Here is a 27,303-nt window from a genome sequence, read left to right as displayed (position 1 = left end):
TGCTATTAAAATTCTACCCACCCTCAAAACTGGATTGCTGTCCTTTGGCTGTGGCCATCGTCTCTGTTTTTCTCCGACAGCAGTGTGCATTATGTGTATAACAGTGAGTGAGCAAAAATAAAACCACAGGAAAACTGGTGGGGACACAGGACAGATGATGCCCTTCTTACTTCACACCTAGGACACTTCTAACCTCCAAAATTGTAACATGTGTTTTTGTTCCACAGAGATACTTCTGCAAGTGTTGCTGAACCAGACGTCTAATACTTAGTTAACCTTAAAGGGTGAAGTCAAAGAGGTGCACTGCCCAGATGTTAAGAGGGTTAAATGTGTAGCCTTATGTTCTACTACTTGAAAAAATATCCAAGGACCGAAATAACGTGGAGAATCATTTTGAGGAATTAATCTTGCCAGGGAGGGGCAGGGCAGTGCAGGAAGGATAGCGTGATTTTTGTTCTTGTTGTTTGTTTCGTTTCATTTTGCTTTGTCTTACCTTTTCATCTTTCGGCTGCATCGTTGGGTTTTATTTTTATGTCTCCCCGTCTATTTGCTTATAAAAAAGAGGGACTAAGAAAACTAAGGGCAAAAAGAAGGCATTTTTCTTTCATACTACATCGAATAGACATTGGAAGTCATGAATCAGAGCTCCCTTGGGTAGAAAAAAAATCAGTAAGCTTGTCTTCCAACACTGCTAAAAGCTAATTGCATTAAAACAATTATTTATGCTGTAAATACGGGCCCGGTAATCTGAGCTGATGTTGGTGCTGTATTGTGTTTGTGCTTAGAAAATCTGCATAGTATAATTAAAAGTAAAATACGGCGACTTGATTTTGAGATGCCTCGCTTTCAGGGTTCAAGAGAGAAGCTGGAGAGGGACAGGGGAGGTGATTTAATGGATGCTGGTTGCCCCACGTGCCATAAGATAGGACGCTTGCTTTATTCATGTCATCTCATGTAATCCCCACTACAAATCTGTCAGGTTGTTGTTGTATTCTCTGTTTTACAGAGGAGGAAACAGATGTTCAGAGAGGTTAAACAGTGTGTCCCAAAGCACACAGCTCTTAAGTGGCAGAGTCAGAATTGGAGCCCAGGTCTCTCTAGCTGCAAAGACTATGCTTGGCGGTGCATCCCAACCCCCTCCCCAGCACTCCCCCCTACCCCCGCCACCACCACCACCATGGTTGCCCAGAGGCAGGCATGTGGCTTGAAATGCATCGTGAAAAGGGGTAATTCCTTGCACTCTCAGAGCTGATAGTGAGTTAGAGTTAACGATCACTTACTGTCTAGTTAGATAACCATATCCTTCATACGTGTTACAAGTTGGATTGTGTCTTTTCCATAATTCATTTGTTGGAGTCCTAATCCCCACTACCTCCGAATGTGACCTTACTTGGAAATAGGGTCGTTGTAGATATCATTAGTTAAGATGAGATCTTACTGGAGTAGGGTGGCTCCCTGACCCAGTATGATGGCTCTCCTTACACGAAGGGGAGATTTGGAGACAGACCTGCACCGAGGGAGAATGCCTTGTGAAGACCAGAGTTGTATTGTCGCGAGCCAAGAAAGTACCAGACACCAGCAGAGAGGCCTGGAACAGACCTTTCCCCGGCACCTGCAGAGGGAGCATGGACATGCCGGCACCTTGATCTTGGCCTTGTGGCCTCCAGAACTATGAGACAAGGGATTCACGTTGTTAAGCCACTCCTTTTGTGGCACTTTGTCCAGGTAGCATTTGCAGCTCATGTGGTACGTCTCCTCTGGTTCTTCTGCTTGGTCCTTAGTCCCATCTGCGTCCGTCCAGGCTGGGCTGTCGGAACTTCTGAGCTGCCTTCACAGCCTGGTGGCCGATTCACGGTGCCGCCATCAGAGCCGCCTTGTCTGATGTACGGCGTAAAGCTCATCCCCTCTGCGCTCCCAATAAGTGTCGATACCTGCACTGCCCCCAGCACCCTCGTCCTGGCTGTGTTCTCGAATTATCATTTTCCATGCCACAACAGATTCTGTAAGTACTCCTTGGTGGGGGTTGTCAGGATATTATAGCTTGACGACTGATCTCGGTATGCTCTTTTGTCTGGGTCTTTTATTTTGCCTTATATTGTTTATTCACAGATTTTAGAAGATTGCACATTTTGTTTAATTATGTTGGAGACAGACTGGCATTTTAGCTGTTACAGTCTGTAGGAGAGGGGTTGATAGCAAAAATTATGTGCAGTTTAAATTGTGTTTGGTGGAGGAAGTGGGAATGAATAAAGCTGTTTTACCATGAAAAGTAGGTATTTTGCCTTGGATCTTGGAATGGCTTTTTCCCCCCCTTCTTAGCTGGAAATGTTCTAAGTGCTGCATTGTCTATGTTGTTTGCCTTTTACAAGTCTGACTGTTATAAAAAGGAAATTTGTATCTGTATTTGCAAATTCGAGGCTGGCAGCTGTGTTTTGAAGGCTTAATCTGGGATCGAACTCAGATGGAAATGATGTCGAGGAGTTTGCTCGTGATGGTATCGAGTCTTACTTTTTAAAAATACTGCTTGTGGCAGCTCCGGCCTCTGTGGAGAGGCTATTGACTTCTAGATTTTTAAGTAATAGGCAATTCTTAAATGATGTTAGCTTGGGAAAGCAGCAGCTTCTGGTCGCAGCCTCCCTCCGCCGCTCGTGCATAACCACCACCAGCTCGGACTGAGTCCTTTCCCCGCTCTTATTACATTAACCATGTTTTTGATTAGTTGGGGGGAAAAAAAAAATCCCTCACAAAAACCACAAAGCTTTTTGTCTCCTGTGTCTGTCAAAATGTGGCTGATTTAATTTGAATGAAATTTTAATTAGAAAAATCCTGCCAAGATCCAGCCCTGATTTGAATATTTATAACTATGTTAAGAATCTCCATAAACCTGAGGTCTAATTTGAATTGCTTCTCTGGACCTCGGCCCTCTCAGCACAATAAGAAGGGATTGCATGATAGTGCAAATTGTGCACATGGCGGCTGGAAGGGGAACTGCTACGTGCATGGCCTCCACTGTTCTAATAGTGGTTTGTCCAGACCCATGTGTCGGGCTTGTGAGCGCTTAGTTACAGGGGTGGAAAACGTGGGACTGACACCGGCACGTTACCTGAAACGTACACGTTTGGGGGGCAGCCTGAGCTGCCAGAGAAGCCAAAGGGGAAGGAAATCACCGTGAAGGTGCATTCCTTCCTACTTTGAGGCTTGTGTTCTGGGGTTTAACCTTCCAGAGCCTCAACCCTTTATCTCTGGTATGGGAGAAGACAGGGTGTGCAGGGCCACTAGAAGGAACCCACCAGCCGAGGGGGCAGCTCTTTGGTGCCGCTCTTGGCCGTGGGCTTCTGCGGCCGAGGAGTAGAGGCGGCACGCTCTCGTGCACAGGGGTCAGCCTGGCAGGTCGCTGCCAAATGCCACTTTGCCTGAGTATCCCTTAGCCCCACTGACTGTGCCCAATGTTAAAAAAATTTCTGTGGCTTGTTACTTTTGTCAGTATGTGTTTAATGTCAACGCTCTGGGCTCCGTGCAGCAGAATAATGCCTTTAACTAGACAATGGAGCTCTTATTATGATCTGCTTTGATCTAGGACATAAGAAGTTGAAAATCATATATATCTCCCCTTCTGAAGATTTCCAGATAATCCTATTCTTTTAACATAGCCGAAACAACTGAGCAGACCCTCGTAGGGGTTTAGTTTCCCTGCAGTGGGTCTCCAAGCTCACGACCCCCCAGTACTCCTGGCCTGATTACCGTGTTTCCCACTTACTGAGATCTCTCTCTCTCTCATAGCTCAGACTCCATTTCCCCATCAAACACCAGCTATTTCTAAGCAACCTCAATTTCCTTTAGTAATATTTATGCAAAGGAGCACAGGTCGGGCAGGAATATGCTTTGCATCTGAAAATAAATTTGTAGGGCTTTAGTGAAAATAGAAGAAAACCCCCAAACATCTGCAGTAATGATTTGTTCTACTAAATGCTGTCCACAGGTGGGGCTGTGACCCCCGGAATGGAGGGCTCATGTCATCCTGCCCTTCGTTCCCGGCTCATATTACAACCTGTGGTCCTCCTGAGCCAGAGGCATGGAGTAGCGCCCCCCGGCTCATCTGACCACCCTTGGCTGGCACAGATTTGAAAGATCTTGCAAATTGGGGAACGTGAAATAGTTCATGTGCAGCTTCATATTTTTTTCATTCACATGTGACGTAGAGAAACCAGGTCCCATTCCTATTTCCACTGACGTAAAGAAATAGAAATAAAGGAATGGCAGTGACGAGAAGGGAGCAACAAGGGGAGGTGAATTCGGTAGGGGGATCCCAGCTCGAAGCACAGCACGAGGCTCACGTCTGCGCTCACACCAGGCCCACCCCCAACTGTGGCTTCTTCCCCAGGGAATAGAAGCTCTGCATCTGCTGGAGAAGATGGGGGGGGGGGTGCGTGCGTGTGCGTGTGTGTTGTGTGTGTGTGTGTGTGTGTTTGCTCATCAACTGGGAGCCCAAAGTCTCCCTCCTCACAGCCCCTCCAAAACAAAAGTCTCCAGAGGTGCCTTGGCAGTCGAGGTGGTGGGGTGATGTCATGCTTTTGTGGGAGATCTATATTTCTCAGATTGACTGAAGCCTTTGAATACTAACTTTGATGTGCTGTGTTAACCATCTGGAGACATTTTACAGTTGTTGTCAAAAGGTTGACTGAGGTCCCTAATGCAACACGACGAGTTGATGGAAGCTTAATAGAGTTTACCAGTCGTGCCGGGTTGTGAATGGCAGCACCACAATAACCCTGGGTCCGGGAGATGGAGGCTGTGTGTGCTCTTTGAATGAAGGTGGCAAGGAGGGGAATGTGAGGGGTGCATTTTATAACAATTTGGAAAGCACTGGAAATGTGTACATCCACCCTAGTTGGGAAACTTTGTCCCATTGGTCACATGTATGTCATTCATGTATTCGCCTTGTAGAAAGTTCTTTTGCTATAGGAGTTCTGCACATCAGCCCATTCCTCAAGAAGAGACGTATATTTCAATATGCCACGTGTGTAACTGGGTTTTAATCCTAGCCCGGCCTGAGGTTCTAGGGAATGGCCTAAATACCCCCAGGGTCTGGGGCTGGGGACTTGCTAGTGAGGCATTTTTAACACTGGAAGGTATGACCCCTTGAGCTTTGCCCCCTCTCCTAATGTGAGAAATAATAGAATATCTTTGTTTTTATGTTTTTCATACCATTCCCCATGGTGAAAAAACATCATATTCCTTACATATCTGTACACATACTTCTGTCCCTATATTTAAAACCCAACACATTTATGCATGCACATAAATATGCATATATGAAAACACAAGAGGGGAAGAAGTAAAAGGCAAGAGTAAGGAAACTGGTGATGCTATTTAAGTGAGCTGAAGTGATGCAGAAGTCGCTGAGTGGGCAGAAGAGGAAGTGGTGGGGGGTAAAGACAAGAGCACGATGAGAACGTGGGTGGTTGGTCAACCGCCCACCAGATGCTGGTGTTTTTGATAAAATACAGCATGTCTTAGTAGAAGAGGATTTGATCATCAGGGACTCTCATGGCAAGAATGCAGAGCTGGGAACCAGAGATCACGGTGGGTTCACCCAAGTCCCTTCATCAGCTGTGTGCAGTCCCAGCCCTGTGCCAGGAATGGGGCTGGGGCTGGTGCTAGAATGCAGGGAACAGAGACAGGACTGGCCTGTGAGAGGCTTAGGTCTAGGGAGAGTGCTTGGTAGCCTTTCCAAAGCAAAGGTGAGTCATGAAGTTTCCTAACATCACTTTAAGTTGGCTTCCGCTTTGATTGTGCTGGAGAGTTAACGCAAGCAAGTGGCCCAAAGTCAGGAAGAACAGTAGATACCCTACAACTCTGCGGAGCTGTTTCATCCACGATGGACGGAATTGTTCAGCTTTACAGGAGAGAAGGTGAAGCCCTATCTGACCACTGTCCAGTTCTCCGACATCTTAAAAAACCATCTGGTGTATTCTGAGGTCACATCCCTACCCCACCTCTGAGAACACCCACTGGTCTGGGAAAGATAAACACACAACCCTTCACAGTTTTCAAGGGAGGTGTTATGGGCTTTTGCAAAGATGAATTTTCTTTCTGAGTTACATCGTAAGATATGAGACATCTGTAAATCGCCCCACTGTTTGTTTTTTTATATGTTTAATTTATGTGGTTTTTCTCTGTGGTCATTGGGATTGGGCCAGATTTAACTTAACAGATTCCTGAAGGCAGATACAACAAATGCCTTCCAAATGTTTCCATTGTACCATTAAAAAAATACACCATTTATTTTCCAGCCTGTTGAGGAAAGCTTGTCCATCAACCCCTTATTGAGGGTTGTTTTCCTTGATGAAAAATTGGCACACAGCAAGGCAAGAAAATGCCGTGCCAGTCTCAGCAGGAATGGTAAACTTGCCTTTGGGAGGTTGGAGTATATGGCCCTGCTTCCTCTTCTCCAAACTTCTCAGTGGACTTTCTTATCTGACAGTGTAGTAGGGGGTCATTGGCAAGACCACAAAATGTGATCTCAAGCTTCTCCTGGGATGTGTTTTCCTGGCTGGTGCAGATTCACGGATTGCATAGTTAAATGCCTCCAGTTGGAATGTTCGTGCCTGAGGTATGTGTCACATCCACGGGTGGAGTAGGCCTGGGCGTAAGCTGCTGCCCACGTGGGTGGGGTGGCTGGAAGGGCAGCAACTCTTCAGGCCTCTTTCTTACCTGGAACCATCTTACATGGCCTGGAATTGTACCAGGAAGTAAGACAGGATACAGAAAGCCACAGCTAAAAGTCCTGTGGGAGAAGGAGCCTCACATTTTTCCTATCTGTCTGTCATGGAACAGAAGCCTGAGGAGAGCAGGGGGAGTGCAAGTCAGGGCAATGGGGAATGAAGGTGCTCGTGTCAGGAGGTAGACCCAGGCTGGCCAATAATGCTGGCCCACCGTGGGCAGGCTCACACTGGAAAGGAGTGAAGGAGAAACTGCCCCACCCATCTCTCCACTTCCAGTTTTTCTCTTTTATTTCTGTCTCTCTTGCTTGTTAACCGTCATATTTTGTCTCCCATGGGTCCTCACCTGCTGCCCTCAAAAGGGATGCCTACCGCAGCAGTGACAGAGAAACCATTGGGGGGGGGCTGCTATTTTAGAAAAGTGACTATATAGAGTTGAGCTCTGAAAATAAGTTCCTTAAAGACTGTGTGGGATTTAAAATCCAAGAAACAAGCACGAGCTAGACGGTACAGATGAAATAAATGCAAACACGGTCCTTGCATGATGAATACCCTTCTTTCTTCTTCATCCTGTGCTCTCTGTGCCTCCGCCTTAGAAGAGAAAAAGGAACGAGGAGAACCTACGAGCAGAGGAGAGACAGGGAGACAGAAAAAAGGAGCCAGGTACAGAGGAAAGCAGAAGAGGAGTAAAATAACTAGGACGGGGCCACCCTCAGGTCACACTACGTACCTAGTGAATCAGTGTATTGACTCAACTAGCATGCAGGGCCTACCTCCCAGCCCCCGGGGCCTCATTTCTTGCCCTTAGACAGGATTTGGAGCTCCGACCTATATTTCGTTATCAGGACCATGAATCCTGGGCAATGAGCCCCCTGCCTGGACATCCCGGCGGGTCCTGGCTCCTTCCCATGCAGTTCTGATGAAGCTCCGTCATTCTGGGAGCCCAATAGCAAACTTTTTAACCTACCTGCTTTTCTGCAAGTTCCTGACAAACGGCCTGGGCTTTGGCAGATGCAGGATAACCAAAGCAAGTCTACCTACCCGAATCAGGAAGGAGAGCTCCGTAAGAAAAGAAAGAAGGCTCGTTCCTTTCTAAGTAAAAGGCAGGTAGCTCTCTGGTTGGCCTCAGGACAGAAAATGTTTGCTGGGTTTCTGAAGAGTGAAGAAGCTGGCGGAAGAGCCCAGAGCACGACGAGCACGTGGAAGAAGCCCAGTGAGGTCTCAGCGTGCCGGGATGGCTGACGGCCAAAGAGCTGACGTGCCCTAGCCGGCTGCTCATGCTGGGCTGCAAGAAGCAGCTCTGGGTAACCCGCTCTTGTAGCCCAGGATCAGGGTTTGAATGTCAGGCCAGGCAGCAGTGTGCTGACACTGGCCCGCTGGCTTTCGAGAGCCGATCGTATGCATCTAACAAACACATTCAGAAACATTGCAGTGATAGCTTGAAATTTCATAGCGGGAGTATTTACACCACAGGAATCGGCAGCTGCTACAGATTAGGGCTCTCCTGCCTCCAAGGGCCTCATGATAAATATCTACCAGCCTGCCACTGGGCAGGCGCAAGGGCATCATATATTTTTTAATGACATATAATTACCCATTTTTAATGGTTTGAAAGCCTGGTCTTATTTTCTATGAGAGCATATGTTTATGTGTATCATCCCTCCACCTGATTCCTAGGAATTCAGCAGCCCTTAGCTAGGAGGTAAAATGAGAACACATTTCCATTTTCAAGGTTTGTTTAAGAATTTTGCAACAAGTTGAAGGGGATCACGTCTGCTCAGCTAAGCAATTTGGTGTCTGTTGATAGCCAAACAGCCTGGAAAATTATCTTTGCCTCAGCTCACCCACTGTGCAAGGGAATGATGCTGACAAGCTGGCTGCTTCCAAAGGCCTATTGTGTGGTGCTTGGCGGCACGGTGGTGAGGGAGAGGCAGACCTATGATTTAGCCATCTTTTGCTCTGCTTTGCTTAATAAGAACACTGTCAGACAGTCTTTGTGTGGCTTTTCTATCAACACTGGGGTCATTTCTTCTGTTCCATCCCTCGGGGGTTATGGAGTATAGACAATCACCAGTAAGATTCTGGAATGAGCTTCCAACAAACCACATGGGAATTTCTAGAAACATGAGGATGTCTGAAACCTTCTAATAAGCATGAGATGGTGAGATTTCCTTTACTTTCAAATTGTGTCTCTTAAAATATGGAGGCACACGGCTTTTGTGCCAGTATGTCCTTAAGCACCATCTTGGAAAACAGGAGAAAGTAGATAGGGAGGAATCCAACTCATTAATATTCTAGAGTGGAAGAATGTTCACACTGAATCACTATGATCTTATAAATGAAGAAACCGGGGACCTAGAGGTCATGTGACTTCCCAGAGGTCAGTGCACAGAGCAGGACCCGATTTCCGGGCAGCACAGAGCAGCAGTTTCTGCCACCACAGCTGGGCTCTGCCCTCTCTTCCTGTTTGCGGACCGCTGGCCATGGCCGGGGCTGTGCTGAACGCTCTGCATGCTCCTCACCTCTTCTGATACTCACTGAACATCTGCTGGGCACAGGCACGGCCGAGTGCTTGGAGGATGGAGGGGATAAGAAGCAGCAGCTTACAGTCTCATCCTGCAGATAAGAGCTATCCCAACAAAAAGGGTGTATTAAGTAAGCACTTTGGGGTTGAAAGGCAGGAGAAAGCATATTTGGTTGAGACACTAGGCCATCCGCAAGATTCCTTCCTTGGGAAACATTAGCCAATGGAAGAAAATTAATCTTTAGAAGTAAACACAATAGGGTAGAGTTTTTCTTAGCGTGAGGTTTGGTACCAAAAGAATTACAAGGCCTTCTCTGGAATGATCTTTCAAAGAGCCTAATGTCTGGGCACCAGCTTTGAGCAGAGGATGATTAAGGAAAACATGGATCTTTGGGACGTGTGGGCATGGCGTGTGAATGCACATTCCAAGGGACAGACTTTCTGTAGCACTTTAAGTTTGCTTTCTCCTCTCTACCCCTTCTCTCTTGTCCATCATGGGAAGCATCATGGTGGAAGAGAATGGACTTGGGAGCAGAACGGCCCTGAGTTCTCAAATCCCAGCTCCCCATCTATCAGCTGTGTGAAGTTGGGCCAGTTAGACTGTCTCAGCCTCAGCGTCCTCATCTGTATGGCGGGTGGCAGTAGGCTCCCGTAGGGGCTCAGTCCCGTGATCAGGGAGTATGCAGGCTCGGTACTGGGTTTGTAAAGCATCTGCTCAGAGCTGCACACTTGGATGCTGATGCGAGTGTCGTGTCTGGAATGGGGGCCTCATTCATGTTGCAGTTTCTCTTTACTACTCACTATAGTTTCAAACAAAGATAAAAATGTCCCAGGTCAGGAATAGCCCTGTGAATTCCCCTGCCGGGACTGCTTTGCCGTTTTCCCAGTCTCACTAATGCCGTAGAGATGAGTTCCTACCGCCCAGGCCGAGAGAATCCGCTTGGAGGGATTTGCGAGATGTGCTGTGAGCGTGTGTGGTGTGGGAAAACCCCGGGCAGCCTCCTGGGCACCGTCAGCCTCACGGCCCCGAGTTGCCCGTTCGCCTGCTGCCTAAGTCCAAACAACATCCCACACGGGCTCTGTTTGGTGGGATCTAGACTGGCTGGCATTGGCGGCATGGATTCTGAGGCCCGAGTACCTGCCTTGAGTGTGAACAGGCCTATAGTGATATGCCAGATTTTCCTTAGGAAAGGGTTTACCATGGGATTCTAATTGGAGCGCCTTCCCTCTCCTTGTCAGAGACAGGACTGGGCCTCCAAATGAGCCAGGGTCCTGGGAGTGCTTGGCCGGTCCAGCCCCTCTGAGTCTCTCACTTTGTCACCATGACAGGTGGCCACCTGAGATCAGATGAGGGAGTCCACTCCATTTTTGACAGACTAGCCTACAGAGCTTAAAAATTCCTTGAATGAGACCACTTAGCCACTTTAGCTTCAAAAAGTATTCCCTGAAATGGGCCCCAGGGGTACATCCGGAACACACATGTCTAAGTGGCTTGCGACTGCATAAACCCAAGAAGAAGAAGAAACAAAGATAAATGGAGCCAGCAGTTTCTTTCTAGCTCCCTGGTTTCCTTACAGCCCTGTTATAATGATGTTATTTGGCAAAACACAGCTTACCGTCCTCAGAGTTATTCATATCTCTTCTCTTAAGTCCATAGGGATTGCTTAACACTTGAAGAAACATCAAGCTTTCTGACTGCACCCCAAGGGGAATGAAAGCCTTGATAGAAGAATAGTCTGTCTTGTTCTCTTTCTCTGACTCACTCTCCTACCAGATGGCAGTACGTCCAGGGACGAGTGCAGATGCCTTGGAGAAGTGCTCCAGGCTCCACTTCCAGAGCTCCCCGTGCCCACCAGGCAAGAGGAGCAGGAAGGGGGTCACCCGTGGGGCTGGCTCTGACGCCACTTTTTTGGGCTCTCCCGCAGTGAGTGAACAGCTATCAGGCACTTGGTTTTTTCTGCCTTGGATCAGTGTACTGAAGAGCAATGGTGATTATCATCTGTGGAGTGCTTACTATGTACTGGGCATTTTGCATGCCCTTCCTTGATCCTCACCACCACTCTGCGGTGGCATTGCCATCTCTGATGGGAGAAGGGCCTGGGCTGTGGCAATGGGAGCAGCAGCCGCAGGAACTTGGAGGAGGGGCGTGTTCCCCGCCCACTGGGTGGCAGCATTGTGTGCTTGGGTCATCTGTCTGATTTGGACCAGGAGGTCAGCCAGGAGCTGAATCCAGGGACTAGGGCCCCAGAATGGGAGGGGGCTGGTGAGAGGTCTGCACCTTCTAGGCACGCCGGGACCCCAGGCTTAGTGCAGGAACACTTTAGACCTCCTGCCCAGGTGGGGCTGGGATTTCTGATGTGCTGCCAGGGTCCGTGAAGATTGTCTCAGAACTAAGTAGGGTTTTGCCTGCCGGTTGAAGCTGCCCCACCCTCCCCCTGGCAGGACTGGAACAAGCCAGCCTTGGCCGGAAGATGGGGACCCTTTTGATGAATTGCAGAGCTCGCCCCAGTCATGTGACTATAAAGGTAGAATGGACCTTAAGAATCAGCCCAACCCCTTCCTTTCTGAATGAATAAAGTGGGCCCTAGCCAGAGAAAAGGACTTGCCTCAGATCCTGTGGGTGTTCTAGGGGCAAGGCCATTACAAAAGCCTGGTTTTCTGGTTGCTTTTCATCTGCTTTTCCCACTCGGCCACCCTCTGCCTCTACTTTTATCCTAATTTTATTGCTGGGGCACCAGTGCCACCGCGCAAATGAGGCGATTAGCACAAGAATCCGGGTCTCCTGCCATGTGGGTACAGGGTCCTCTTTCCACAGCACCTCACGACCTCACTCTTAGGGACTGACCCACGCATTTCCATTGAAAACAATTTTAAAATACATTTTTTTTTAACCAAGTAGTTTACCAGGAGATGAAACATACATGAAAGGAAGGTTGCTGTCAGGCAGTGGAGAGCAGTTATTGGCACCTGCTGGGTATAAAGCCAAGCAGGAGATGCTTTGAAATTACAGAAGCTACCTGACCTCGCTCTTGGTAGCTTATGTCTAGCTGCTTGGTGTGATTCTCTTATTCCCTCTTTTCCTCCAATTTATTACTCGAGTCATCTCTTAAGTAATGTTATCAATTTCTAAATTTAAGACCAAGACACTTACAGCTACACATTGTTTAGCCAGCCGGGAGTTGAGTGTTAGCACTCATGTGCACCGGCCACTTGAAAAGCAGGTGAGGTCCCCACACGGTGTACAGGCTATTCTTTGGGGTCCTACGGATCAGAGTCCTTGGGACAGCGAGCTGTGCTCACAGAGCCGTCTAGGTAACTTGCATTTATCTTGCTAGTTTAAAATAGAGGAAACAAAAGATTTTATAGTAAAATGTATTTCTATACTTTCTTCTCTATTTCCTACCTGTAGGCAGTTTGAGTGTAGAAGACGTGGAGATCCACACTGAATGGTCAGAAAGATCTGTAACTTAGGTGGAAAGGCACTTGTGGGCATGTAGTAGTTGTGAATTCCTACACTCCAGGAAGAACTAATGAATCACCAAACGGCTTTTTCCTTTACAGTGAGGCCTGTGTTGTAGGGAGGGGGAAAAATCAGTGAGCAAGCATAGAGATATTAAGAATAAATAATAATGTTTACATATGAGAGGAACATTTGTCCTTGGGACTCTGCAGCCTCAAACAAGATGAATTCAACTACGAATTATTTGAAACCATTGGAAGTTTTCTTTTATCAGCTTCAGCAGGGGATCGAGGGTCCTGCTTGATTCAGAGGTTTGAAATTGATCAGTAAATCCGAATAAAGATGAGAGGCAGGTATTTCCTTGTACCACCGACCAGACAGCCTTCTGAGCTAAAGGGCTTACACTTAGTGCTCGGTGTCCTTTCTGCCATTGTGAAGATACTACGTATAGCAGTAATTCATCTTATTTTGTGATTTATGGCTAATTCACAATTTCCGAAGGCTTCTTATTCCAGAGCCGTGAAGTCTCATTTTAGGAGGGGAGTGTGTCATGCCTCCTGCGTGCCATCACCTTTCTTTCCTGTTAAGGTTAACGAGGATCTGGGCCAAGCGTCCAGAATAGATTTCTTACACCACAACCTTTTAGGGACCAGCACATTTATCTGTGGGAGCTTTAAACAAGGCTTATCCAGGGATCGTGGCAGGCTGACCCACTGAGCAAAGCAAGAGAAAGATTGCTGAACTGACCCGCTGACATTTACTGAGACCTTCCGTTTGCAGCACACGAGTTCCCCCGGGGAAGGATGGGCCAGGGATGCCGGAAGGTGTGCTGGGGGCAGTGGTACCCAGTTGTAACTTCCTGTGCATTCATATCTTACCCATTTTGAATGCAGGACATATCTGCTTTTTAAAAAGCATGATGTGTCTGGGTTAGACTTTCCTGAAACGCTCGTGTCACAGACCTGAACATCAGTGCGTGAAATAGGAGTTTCTGCAGAGCTGTGCTCCATCGCTTCATGCCACAAGGGGCAAAGTACCAGGGCAACGTAAGAACAATGGTAAAAATAAAAACCTTGGGGCAGGGGCTTGAAGCGTTTCAGTGAGTCTGATATTGTGTGCGGTGCATCCGTTACACCAGCTAGGCCAGCGGTCCCTGACGTGGCTGCTTCTCGGAACCATCGGAGGAGCGTTTCAAGTAGAATCGCAAGACCCGCACTGCAGACGTACTGAGTCAGACGTACGGAGTCAGACATACGGAGTCAGAGTCTCCAGGGGTCCAGCGAGGGAATCTGTCTTCATAAGCTCTCCAGGTCATTCTTACTCAGGCTGACCTATGGTTCTAGGGCTTGGACCCCTGCATCCCATGTACAATCCCACCCTTGCACTAGAGCGAACCTCAGAAAAGAAGATTCAAAACAGGATCTGCCGGTTAATTCAGGACAGAGCTTTTCAGGTGGACTATGTGCAGAGCACCATGCTGAGCCTCGGGGACGCACCGGTTCGTCTTTATAGCGTTCAGTCATGAAACAGGTGTCAGTGCGTTCCCCTGTGACCCTGAGATGCTGTGATGGAGGCACAGAGCAGCGACTGGCCTTCATCCCTCGTCACCCCCGATTCCCTTCCTATTACGGCCATAAAGGCCATAGAGGATCCTGGGGCCAGACCTTGAGAGTGAAGACCGGGAAATAGCCCCAGATCAGTCCTCCCATGGTCCTGGTTGATTTTCCATGGAAGAAAGAATCCGGAAGTATCACTTTTTTGGAAACTGCACTCCATTCAGTCTAGCCTGGGCCGACTTGGCGCACAGATAGTCTGGTCTTGTGGAAGGCCCCAGCAACAGCCTCAGTCTCCCGCACCCAACAGGAGGGAAGAGGCTGTTCACACATGGCTTGGGTGTGAGGCTGATGTCACAGTTGGTGGTTTCTGGAAGGCTGTGAGAAGCCACAGAATTAGCATGTAGGGAGCTTCTTACAGAGGCTCTTTCGAGGCTGTCACACTGCATGAATGCCCCCCCCCCCCAGTTAGTACCTTCTCTTTACCCTGATGCACTTTCCTTCTAGACTGCAGTTTTGGTCTCAGGGCCATTCTCTTTTGTGACATTACAAAAGAATCTTGGTCCAAGACAAGGGCCAACCTAAGACTGGAGCCCATTTTTGGTCATTTAATAGCTTTGCTTCAAGGGGTCAGGGGAAAAGGACAGCTCATAGAGGTCAAGAAGTCTTTACTGTGGTAGTTTGTGTTTTGTTTTGTTTTGTTTTCGGCTTTATAATCTACCGAGAAGTTTCAGGGGAAAGTTTGGGTTTTATCATCACCTCTCCTTACCTAGGAAGCAGGCACATAACTCCCAGTCCAGTGATGTTTGGGATGGCCGTTGTTCAGACTGAGGGGTCTTAGGGTGCGTGTGTGTTGGAAATATCTGGGGAGGTGATTCAAAAGGTGTCATCTTGCTTGAACGGACTCCATGAGAAATGCTCCGTGAAATGCAAATCTATGTGCAACCCCCACAACAGAAAAGCGGAGAAGAGAGTCATCGCTTACGCCCTCGGAGAACAGGATGAAATTTGGAGGCAGATCTGCTGCCCCCAGGAGAGTTAAGGAGCGCGCCTGGGATCGTGTGCTCTTTCCTCTAGGCATTTACTCAACCAATTCCAACCTGTTAGTAGACTTGGTTGTTAGGCTGTCACTGTTTAATAGCTTTCTATAAGATACTGCCATCTTTAAAGGCCAACCAGTGACGCTGACAGCTATGACTTGTTTATAGAAATAAAGGCAGCTTGCCTTGTTACAAAATAAGGTCTAATGCATGACCAGGGGTATATATTCATATGTGTCAGTGCTTTTTCTTCTTGGGCAAAGTGTGTTGCTCTTTTTGTTGGAAGAATAGGACTATGTCTGTCTGTCTTATGGAAATATGGAGAAGAATGACCCCAAGATTGCAGTGAGTGGGGCAGAGAAGGAGGTCACCGAAGGGGAATAAGAGCAGGAACTCTCTAAGGCCTGTTGGGGAGATCCCAGCCCGAGTGAAGCGAGTGGCTCATCCTGTCATAATCCACGCTTCAGAGAGTCCTGCTGAGTTACCCCTAGGATAGCAGAGCCTGATGGCAGACGGATGCAGACAGATGCATCTCCTGCTGCACCTGCGGCCCTGGCTGGCTGCATGGCGATGGCCGTGCAGTGGGGCTTTAGGGGGGAGTTTCTTATGAGGATAGAAGGGAACTGAAATTTAACATGAAACAACCTTATCCCATGTGAGCTCCACTCATTTCCAGATCGCCTGTAGTCTTAAGGCTTCTTGGTTTTGTAGTTATCTGTCCAGTTTGGAATAGAAACTAGTTACTGCTCTCCCAAGTTTAGCTACTGTAGGGGCTGATTCTGTTTTTAAAGAAGGAAAATTCACTGACCAGTGACCTCAGTTCTTGGATACTGTGACCTGACACCATTTTGAAAGTTCAAAAGTTAGTTCCTGGAGGAGAGCTCTCTAGGGAGAGGTGAAGGAGTGTGTGTGTGTGTGTGTGTGTGTGTGTGTGTGTGTGTGTGTGTGTCTTCCCCTGTGTCCTGCCCAAGCCCCTTATGTAGAATTGGTCCTGGAAGGGTCAGGCAGCATCACCTTGGCCCCTGTGAACGCCCATTGCCAGGAAAGGGGATTTGGTCTCCTGAAGTTCAAAAGAAGTTTTCCAGAAACCTCCTCTAAAGAGATAATGTGTCTCTTGGTAGGTTTTCCTTCTTTTTGAGATGAGGATCCAGGTGTAAGAAAGTTTAGTTACTTGGTTTTAAAGTTGCTAATGACTAGAGCTTGTCACCTTGACAGAGAAGTTAAGAAGCATTGCCTCCGTGACATCGTTCCTAAAAGAAGATTCTGCCACCGTCAGATGAGTTTTGTTGTGTTTGTTTCTCATTGAGTGAGCCTTGTATCTGCCCCTGACCTTTGAATTGGCTCCTTGGGATCCTACTCATTTTGGTCCTTGAACATCAAAGCCCATGATGACATCGTGCTGGGGCGGGGAGACCCTCTTTAATGTTTCTGTCATCAATTTCACAGACTGGGATTCAAAGGTTCTCCTGCCTATTGGGTAAAGCAAAGTGAGAGTGTCAAGGACAGTTGGGTTTGGATTGGGGGAGGGAAGGAGCCTAAGTGAATAATGAAAGAACTTCACAGTGGTTGCTTAAGTGAAAACTTGGTACAAAAACAAAACCCAAACAAAAAACTATAAAGGCTGTCATAAGAATCTCATTCCATATTTAACTTTATGACTTCTTAGCAGTTCTTGAGGGTTGTAGCAGTATTCTGGGGGGCCGCCCTCCCAGAGGGCGGGGACTTGATTAGCATATGGAGGAGGTCCCAGCTATCAAGATGAGTGTAACATTATGCATTGGATTGTTTTTTTTCCTAGCCTTTCCAGCCCTCCTAACAAACTAGACCCAAATCTTTGATCCATTATAACTTGAAAAGACTGATAGCGACCTAGAGTACAGCCAGAGGCCCTTGCTGTTATTAGGCATACAAATCATAAGGCAGAAGTACCGAGAATGAAGGAAGGAAGGTCAATAAGCAACCTGGGGCTGGAGGAACACTTCTGGGGCTCTTCTGGGTCCCTGAAATCACATTGTGCGAAGACAAGAAGGAGGTGTAAGTGTAGCCAGAGGACTTTTAACTGAGACTCAGAAAACAATGTTATGGGTAATTCTATGGATGGATGAATCATAAGGTTGGCAGATAGAATACCACAGTCTCAGAATGAAGGTGTACTTCAGATGTGCCGGGACCACCACATGGCCACCATCTCCTGCAGCCCCTACTCCTCTCCCCTGTCCACCACCCTCCCCAGGCTGTGGCTGCTGTCAGCTCTAAGTTCTTGCTAAGCCATAGAGCTAGATAGGGCATTTCAGCTCTTACCCTATATAGTGGTGTCGTGAGCGCTTTCTTATTTGTTCCTAACTCAGGAAAACAATAGGATTATTTTCCAGAATCATGGATGTACTATTTGTAAAATTATTACTTAAATGGCTCAGTTTTCCTCTGTTCTGTCCCTTTTAAAATATTGTGTCATGTGGTTCTATGTGTCATCTAACAGGTCAGGTACAGTCTGTTTGGGGGTGACAGTGGCTGAGGGAGTGGGGAGTGGATTCTCCACCCAGCAGAAAAGACTGTGGCCTCTCCTAGGGATCTCTTTACCATGGATGCTCTACAGATGGCCTCTTAAGAAGAATGACTCTCTGAGAGAGTGCCAGATGACCAGATCCATGAATAATCCATTTCAAATGCACACCCTACAGAGGAGCAAAGAATCCACCACGACTTATGTGTCACCGAAGAACAATTTTAATATTAACATTTTAGTAAGGGATGATATGGCTTATCCAGAATCCAAATTGGGGGATTGGGAGTAACGTTTAGATAGGAAAATCCAGCTCACAGCCTCTGGCCTGATCCTGTTGGTGGCTGCCACCAAATCAGAGTACTTAGTGGCAGCAGAGGAGGGTACAGGTGGGCATGAAGGCCAGGCCCATGGGGGAGGGGCGTGGGAGGGCAGAGAGGATTCAATCTGGAGATAAAGGCAGGGCTATAGTAGGGAGGGGCATGTGGCTGGTTGATCCAGAATTTCAGGAACCTGTTTCCAGCCCCCTTCAGAATCACTCTATCCCATGGTCTGAGTGGCATATATCCCTGAATCGATAGTATTTTTCTCTACTTATGTGCTTAGCTCATCCAGCACAAAATCAGCCCCTTTTCCATGCAAGTTGACCTTAATTGAGACCAAGTAATACATGCTTAAGATCAAGGATCATGGAGCCAGGTCTGCATGGGTTCAGCTCTTGGCTCTACTTCTTACTGGCTTTGTGACCTTGGGCCAATAACTTAACCTCTCCGTTCCTCGGCTTCTTTGTTTGTCCCGTGGGATAATAACAGTACCTATCTCGTAGGATTGTTACGAGACTTACACGAATTCAATAAAGGGCTTAGTAGGGTGACTGGCACATAATAATTACTATATATTTTTATGTATCTTTGTTTGAGAATGTGAATTTTTCACATGACAGAAACCAAATTTAACAACTCTTTGCACTGGTTGTTTGAGAGATTATAAGCCTTTATATCTTCAATAGCCCAGATGTGCTTAAAGCTACGAACACATAAGGACATTTTTGAAAGACATGGGCAGGATCTGAAATTCTCAGGATGAAGTCGCACGCTAGCATTCTCTAAATTTCTATTTTCTGGGTGTAAAGAATACAACATCTGCAAACAACAGCTGGACAAATATTAGAACATATAATTCCAACTTCTTGCCATGTTGGCAAAAGCTGTTGGGCGGAAGGGGAACAATTCTCTTTCTATCAAAGTACCTTTTTACAGCTGGAAGAAAAGAAGTTAGGTGAGTCATTTTGTGAAGGCAGCGTTTCGGGAGAGCGGCCCTAAGAAAACATTGTCGGGCACCCTGGACACAATCAGATAGTGTGCAGCAATCTGTTAGGAAGGCCTGGGTCCTTGAGGCAGATTGAGAGATTTTATGTTGTTCATCTGGAGAACCTTAGCTGAGTCCCAAAAACCTATTCGCGTCCTTGCCCGGCACTTCAGTAAGTCAGCTTCATGCAAAGTGCTGGCCGAAAAAAGGCAGACAATAGGAAGGAAGGTCAGAAAAGGAAGCAGGGAAGCTGAGCTTCCGTGGAGAAGTGAGCGCGGCGCTGGAAGCAAGCAGGCGTTTGAATTGGCTGGGACAGGACTGGCAGAGCCCCTGCCATTTGTCCAGCTTTCATAACTGCGCTTTCATAGAGCAGTTCTCTTGCTTGATGACGCCTGCTCTTTTGGGACAGAGGTGAGACTAGGGCAAAGCAGGTAAAATAGCTACTGAGGACACACAGAGGAAATAAGACACAAAAACAAGAAGGGCCTCGGGGCGGGAGTCGGCCCGTGGGGCCAATGCTGTGGGTCCCGGACTCCACAGCAGGGATCCTCGGCGACTGCCCCCGGAGTGTCCCGTCTGTAAAAGGAAGGGGTTGCAGAAGATGCAGCAGGTCCTCTCTGGCTCTCCCCTCCTTTGTTACTAACGGCTCCAGCATCCTGGCCACGAATCCAATGTCGCAGAAGACTGAGATACCACAGTGTAACCAGACCCACGTTTGCCACCTCTTAGCACACATGCATGCCTTCAGCTGTGTGCTCCCCAGTGCGAGGGGCTGTGGAACATTCCTGCCTTGACCCCTTGTGGGCTGGATGAGACCAGGCGAATGCCTACTCGGAAAGGATTTCACTCCTCATCTGGAGTCTGGCCCTTTCAGACTCTACGAGTATACTTTCAACGTTCTGCTGCTTTGGAGAAAAAAATATATATAGTAAATTCTTCAATGTATCTCCTTCCTTTATGACCTTCTTCTAAAATAAGCAAACAAAAAATAAACAAGTACCTTTTCATCAGAGCCAAGCTGGCTTCTCCCCTGTGTGTCTGATCTGTGGGTGTGGTATGGAAATTGTTCGGGTCCATTTTGGCCTGCTTAGTATCCCACTGAGTCATTTCTTCTGACTACCCATGAAACACCCGCCAGAGTGCTCCCACTAAGAACTTTGGGCTCTCTTGGGGGTGGGGATTAGAGGTGGGAGTGAGGGCCTGGGCACCAGCATGAATCTGTTATGTCTGAGCAGATTAAACCAACCTGTCTATCTTCTAGCCCTCTAACCGGGAGCACAGGACACCGTGATGTGACGTTAGTCAAGTCTTCTAGCTGCTAGGTTGTTTGTGGGGACAACAATGATGGCTTAAAAACCACTGACTTCTTTCTTTCTATGAAAGTAAACCATTTGATCAGACCTAACAAAAATGCTAATTTGACCCAGGGAACTCGGGAGGCCAAGAGAACTGAAGCCGTTACATGCCTTGGCTCTGTGTTCTGACTTGAAGCCAGTCCCATGAAACAGAGCCGGCGCCCAATTAGTCCTGATTCCCAGCAGCTTATATCATGTATAATGTTAAGAAACTCCTGCTTCTGGCAAGTGATTTTGCTGTTTGGCCACCAGAATTCCATAGGATAGAATGTTCGGGGTAATGAGATATCAGATTAATCACGTAGGCTTCGGTTGTGCAGTGGTGCTCGGAACTGTTTCTTCCTTATTGTAACGTCTATTATAGTATTGTGTGACATGGAAAGCTGAAGAATTCTACAGCCGTATTCACCTTCTCTGTACCTCCCCCATCACTTTGGAAGAGCCGTGGGACTTGAGGACGCTAAAGAGAATGTTCACCGGGACTATTTATTGCATGGGTTTTGTAAGGAAACATTGTCCAGTTTGGGAGGTTGGAGACCTGGCTGTGTGTGCACTCCACATCTCCTTCAAGTGAATTTAGTTTAGCGATGTCTGCACACGTCTGCAACTTGTGAGTGTGGCTTAATCTTGACACAGGGAGCTTTGGTTCTCCATCCTAATGGATAAAGAATGAACCTTTCACCACCCCCAAGACTCCTCTTTCCTTCCTCTTCCAGGCTTGAATTCTGCTCTGCCACATTTGCTGTGTGCTGGCGTTCTCAACCAGGAAAGACCACAGGTCTCTGAAGGGCGTCCTTCACTCGCTAGGCTAGCTGGCAGCCTGGGGGACGCCAGGGTCTGGCTCCTGTGGGGGCTTCACACACAGGGCTTCCCAAGGGTTTGGTTATAAACTTAGTTGGCCTAGGAACCTATCTAGGTTACTTCTGATGTTTAGGGTTAGATGGGAATTAGAATTCTCTGCACTTCCATAGATGAGGCCCCAACTGAGCAGCCCTAAGCATGGCTTCTAGAATGTTTCAGTTGCTGCTATGATCCAGCTTTAAGCGATGAGGATGCTTTCAGTGGCAGTTAGAATATGGTCTGCCTTTGTGATGACATCATACAGAACCTGAAGCCAAAATCTCTAAGAACACATATTTTACAGTTCCCTTAAAATGACATTTAACTTTTGGGTTAATACGTGAAAGTGAAACCGTCTGCCTCGTTTTCTTCCTCTGCCCAGCTGCCGTCAAGTAGCTCGAGCCAGAATTACAGGACTCGCGTGTCAAGTATGGGCGAGACGCCTTTGTCATTCCTAATTGTTTATTTGGTTTTCTCTCCCAAAATGAGATAAATTTACCTATGTCTAGCTGCTTTTTGCAACAATAGCAGTCTGACGAGTGGCATTGTTCTACACACACACGTTTATCTAGGCTCACAGAGGATGTACCATATATATAAACACACGCACACGTACCATAATACGTGTCTACAGGTAGTTAAGCGGTTCCCGTTATGTTATTCTCACTACAAGCATGATGGGGGGTTTTGTTTGCTTGGGGTGTGTGTGTGAGTTCAAAATGCTGTCATATATGTACCGTCATTTAAAAAAATAACCCACATTGGGGCGCCTGGGTGGCACAGCGGTTAAGCGTCTGCCTTCGGCTCAGGGCGTGATCCCGGCGTTCTGGGATCGAGCCCCACATCAGGCTCCTCCGCTATGAGCCTGCTTCTTCCTCTCCCACTCCCCCTGCTAGTGTTCCGTCTCTCGCTGGCTGTCTCTCTCTGTCGAATAAATAAATAAAATCTTTTAAGAATATAAAAATAAAAATAAAAAAATAACCCACAGAGCAGAGCTGGCGTTTGGTACTTTCCATACATTGCTTTTCTAAATCATCTCGACATCCCTATGAGATAAACAGGGTTGTTATGTTCATTTATAAATGTGGCAAGCAGGCTCTGAGATTCTCCTGCGGACTCAGAGTTACCTGGTGTCCGAGCCGGGGTTTGGGCCCAGGCCTCTCTGACTCCAAACCCTGACTTCTTACCTATGGCTGTCTCCTGACATTTAGTTATCACGACAGTCCGGCCACACAAATGCAGTCTTACCATCATCTCCATTTTACAGATGAGAAAACAGGCCAAGGTGAAGTGGTTTGTCTAGGGCGCCTGCATTACTGTTTTTTGCCTTGGATTGAATTCCATCATCTTGCATAGCAATAAAGTTGTGACTGGCAAGTAGAATGTCCTAAATTAGTGTAGAAAGTGGAATTGGGCCACCTGACCAATTGGATCATTCGAGAAGATTACTTTATCTTAAACCATAAAGAGAAACATTCCTTCCCTCAAAAACTGATCAAAATAATTTCTTTGGGAAGGGTTGTTAATAAGGATTTATTAAGAATACTACTACACAGCAAGCATAAAGTGTTTATTATGTGCCAAACTCTATTCTAAGTTCTTCACATACATTAATTCACTTTGTCTTTCCAACAGCCCTATGAAGAGGGTTCTGTTTGTCCCCATTTTACAGATAAGAAAACCGAGGCACCAAGAGGTTAAAATACATGGCAAGATCACACAGTTAGTAAGTGGCACAGCTGAGATTCACACTCAGCACTCCTGGGCCTCAACCATTCTCCAGTCCTGCCATATTGGTTTTGACTTTATTTTCGTTGAGTTGGGTTGGTTTAGGAGTGAAGTTATACTGTATGTTCCCTCAAGTATTTTGCTAATAATGAGAGCAAACTGCCAGAGGCAAGTGGGGGCCCCTCAGTTGTTACGCTCCTGGTCCAGACATCTGGATTTCCCATAGGTATGGTCACATGAAGGGGATTTAGCATTCAGTTAGAGTTGGAAAATAAAAAACAACTCTCTGTGGAAGTGGTTAAGTATGGTGATACTCAAGGTCCATTTCTAGAACAATAGCTAACAAAATAAATGCATAGTGACACTGTGATGCCTTTTTCAAAAATTCTTAGCTGTTATTATATAGGTTCTAGAAAATCCCCTCATCTGGTGCATAGTCACTAATCACATTAATCTTCTATTGTTCACCCTTCTCTTAAATTGGTGACCAGGGCATCTTCTTACCTTGGTTCTGGGCCTGCTGCACACCTGCAGTCCGTCTTTCTCAGCAATCACCATCTTTATCACGATTGAACAAGAAAATATTTTCAATTAGCCATGGGAGAGACCTGGGTTTACATACTGCTGTCAACTCCTACCTTGTCAAACACATTAGAATCTGAAAAGAAATGCAGTAAAAATCAAACTGCAAGATGTTGCTGACTCAAGTGAAAGTTGTGGTCTCCTCCTTGAAATCAGAATAATTTTTCTCTGTTTCTTTGCCTTGGTAAGATTTCCACCTTTCCTGATAAGTTGCCTTAGCATGTTTTATGAACTGAAGTCCGAATTCACTTTTCTTTAGCAACTAAAGGAAATTCTCTTGCTTCTGCTAGAAAGTTGAGAGTCTCCCAACTTCTACATCTGAAGCTGTTCGCTAAACAAGTTCACCTCTTTTCGAACATAGCATCGATTTTTAAAAAACACGTAAACAGAAAACACATTTGAAAATGTACATATCTCCCCCACGTTTATTTTACTTTTTAAATCAGATGAGGACGGAGGGCAGAGGGATCATTCTCTTCTTAAGAGAAACCTTTTTTGGTCTGCTCACAAGGGATAGAAGAGTGTGGAAGAAATATCTGGAGCTTTGGACTCCATCCAGCCTGGGTTGGAATCTGGACTCCACCATTACTTTTGGCTCTGAGCCTCCACCCCCCCCCCAGCTGTGAGCTAAGAGTTATAATGCTGTGATCATCGGTGGGCGAGGAGGCCAGTCGGAAGTAACCAGGGTAGAAATGAAGACAGCAACTTGACTATAAGGTGTTTGTACACTCTGTTCTTCCTAGCCCATGATTTGGAAAGAGAGCAAATGGTAACTACTAGGTCATAACGAGCCTGTGAGACAGCCAACCAAAGGTTAGGGGTATAGAAGAAAGAGCTGGAGACTTAGCATCCGATGACTTTGAATCTCAACTGCTCGTTAGCTGAGTCGCCCTAGGCTAGTTTTTTGCTTCTCTGAGATTTAATATTCCCTTGTGTGGGATAGAGACAATAAGGTAGGCCTTCTTATGTCTCTGAACTGTTGTGAGCATCAGACAAAGGAACGGAGAACCTTTTGTAAACTGGAACCTGTAATCTGGGTGCAGAGGGCTGTGGGGGATGAGGACCCTTCGGGTCCAAACACCTATGTGTGTAAGCGTGTATCTCTGGACGCATCTAGAATGGATGCATGGCATTACTGCAGAGCATTTGTGCAAAACAAGAGTTGAGGAGAGGGTTTTCTGGGAGAAGGGTTTTCTTAGGTTTCTTTAAAGGTATGAGTTAAGCCTGGTTAGGAAATTTCACTTATATGTGCAACTGGAGGAAGGCAAAAGTTGAGGTAGGAATTTTTATTGCAAACAATGAAAGGCCTAATAGAGTAAGAAAGGATGGGGTACCGTGAAGCAGAGGGAGGGAGTTTGGAGAGTAGAGCAGGATTTCCATGCACCGTTATTAAAGCTAATAATTCAAGGTTCAGCCTTTGGGGCAATCAGCCCTTGTGCTACAGTGGAAGACATCCAGGCGTTGGCTTTAAGAGGGGCTGGGGTTCCTCTGGGTCAGCTTTGACTGGTGCTTTGAAGGAGGAATCATACTATCTTTTCCATGTGTGCCGGGAGTCTAAATGGCTATGTCTTCTTGAAAAACCTTCTGTGATGATGAATGTGTGCGTGGGATCTGCTGAAGCTGGGAATTCCTTTGAAATCCGTGTTTCTGATTGCTCTCCACGGCCCAGAGAAGGATACTGGCCACATTTGGGTCTGAAACTCTTGAGCCTCACCGTGTTCTCTGGCCCCTGGAGGGTCATGTTCTGTTTGAAAAGAGCTGAAAAGATGAAGGCTGTTTTTTCACTTGGGATAAGAATATCCTTCTCGGAGCAGTGAGGGCTCTGGGAGAAAAACAGGATCCAATGTTGAGGCTGGCTGCTGATGCTCTGCATATGGGCCAGTGAGCCTTTCAGGCAGAAATATGCCTCTCATTCTCTGAAGAATGCCCCGGTAAAGTCCAGAAAGGACCATTACTTACGTGACAGATGGCACAGGCACAGCTCCTGGGCTTTCACAGGCCCATCGTTCTGTGGAATGGGAGGCATGGACAAAATGGAAAGGTCTTGGTTGGTCTTGGATGGCGCTGGCCTGTAGCCCTCTCCATCAGGCCCCATGCCCCCAAAATACTAAGGGCCTTATCAGCTCTGGGCTTGCTCTGTTCTCTTAGGGGATGGGGAATCTGAGGGTCGTTCCTCAGGTTCTCCAGATTGTTCATCAAACCAAATGAATGGGAACTTTTTTATCCTCTACTCACAGAGGCAGCGTTGTAATGGAAAGAACACTTACCTGGGAGCCAGGTGGCCTGGGCTCTATGGCCACCACCACCCTGCCCCTAAATAGAGGTGACCTTAGTGAGGTCACTTTATCTCTCCTTCTCACCCGGGAAATAAGCAGGGGAACACGGTGCTGGTTGAGACTCCTTCTGGCTCCCTCGGTTTGGAGCTGAGCGCACCCAGCTCTGGCCGGAGGAGAGCCCATAGAAACACCACAGCGAGAGACACCAGCACAGGGTTAGCTGCCCCCGCAGCTGCATGTGCTGCGTGGCATTTCGGGAAAGGTAGGGGATGCCCTTTCATTGCTCTCTGTGAGAATTCAGTCCTGGGCCCCGGATGAGTCATCGGCAGTAAACCCAGCAAGGGAGCGGCTGGCTGCCCCCGGATTACTACGGTATTTCTTCCAAACCGGCATTTGGCAGTCTGAGTTCCCCCCTCTTGTTCTCACGGTGGAGCACTCAGCATCCTCCCCCCCCCCGCCCCCGCCTGAACTCTGTGCCTGATTCCTCACTCTGTGCCCTCCCTCCTTCCCTTCGCAGTTCCTTTCTGCACCAGGCCACCCACCTCTCCCCTGCCTCTGCTGCTTCTCCGAGGTCTGCTTTGTCTGTTGTAGGTGGCGAGCAAGGCCGCACCCCCAGTAGCCCGGTGCTCCCCATGCTCCCCTTGCCAGCCCCGTGCAGGCCCTTTGATCCCTCTGCTCTGCTGAGTGCACCACAGTCCCTTCATCACGGGAGCACAGACTGAGACCAGCAGCAGCTCTGCCTGCCAGTCCGTCTCCATGGCAACCAGCAGGCCCTCGGTTCTGGGTGCAGAGAAAATGGCTGTGCGAAGGAAGGGCTCACTGAGTCTCTATTACCTGGCCTGTTGAGTCCCGGCCCCTCCTCCGTATCCACTTTAAGAAGCTACCTGCGTTGAACCAAATGTCCGTTAGCTTTCAGCTTTCAGATGTACTTTACCTAAGAGGAGGGGAGGCAGAAGCAAGTTGAATCCAAATGGATAAAAGCATTTTTTTCCCTACCCTAAAACTATATTTTCATGAGAAGCAGTTATCTGCTCCAAGCAGATATACGAGGAACCGAATGAATACAGCAATCTGTGGGACCCAGTGCCATGTATTTTTTATAATATTTTTTTATTATATGATGTTAGTCACCGTACAGTACATCCCTAGTTTTCGATGTAAAGTTCCATGATTCATTACTTGCGTGTGACACCCAGTGCACCATGCAATATGTGCCCTCCTTGTATTTTGTCTTATCGGTGGAGAGGAGTGACAGAGCAGGGGATAGTCGAATAAAAATGCAGCGCAAGGAGCCAGGAGATACAGGGAATTCCTCGGGGCACAGACCACAGCCTTTGAGGAGGGTGATGATGCTGTACGCTGTCTCCTCTTACGGAAAGAGGGGTGTGGGTCCCCTAGTCACAAGGCAGGGT

General features: G+C 47.3%; 1 protein-coding gene across 16 annotated transcripts in view; it reads left to right on the top strand.

Annotated features, from left to right (window-relative positions):
* The window catches only part of NCAM1 (neural cell adhesion molecule 1), a 291,276-nt gene that overhangs the window by 200,847 nt on the left and 63,126 nt on the right, over nt 1-27,303 (top strand). The gene's annotated exons all lie outside the window — the stretch shown is intronic.

This window comes from Ursus americanus, chromosome 16 (assembly GCF_024610735.1).
Source record: "Ursus americanus isolate L20-20 chromosome 16, mUrsAme1.1.p, whole genome shotgun sequence".
In the NCBI taxonomy this organism is placed as follows: domain Eukaryota; kingdom Metazoa; phylum Chordata; class Mammalia; order Carnivora; family Ursidae; genus Ursus; species Ursus americanus.
Note: the sequence above shows the minus strand (reverse complement) of the source record. Positions and strands in the feature narration are given on the sequence as shown.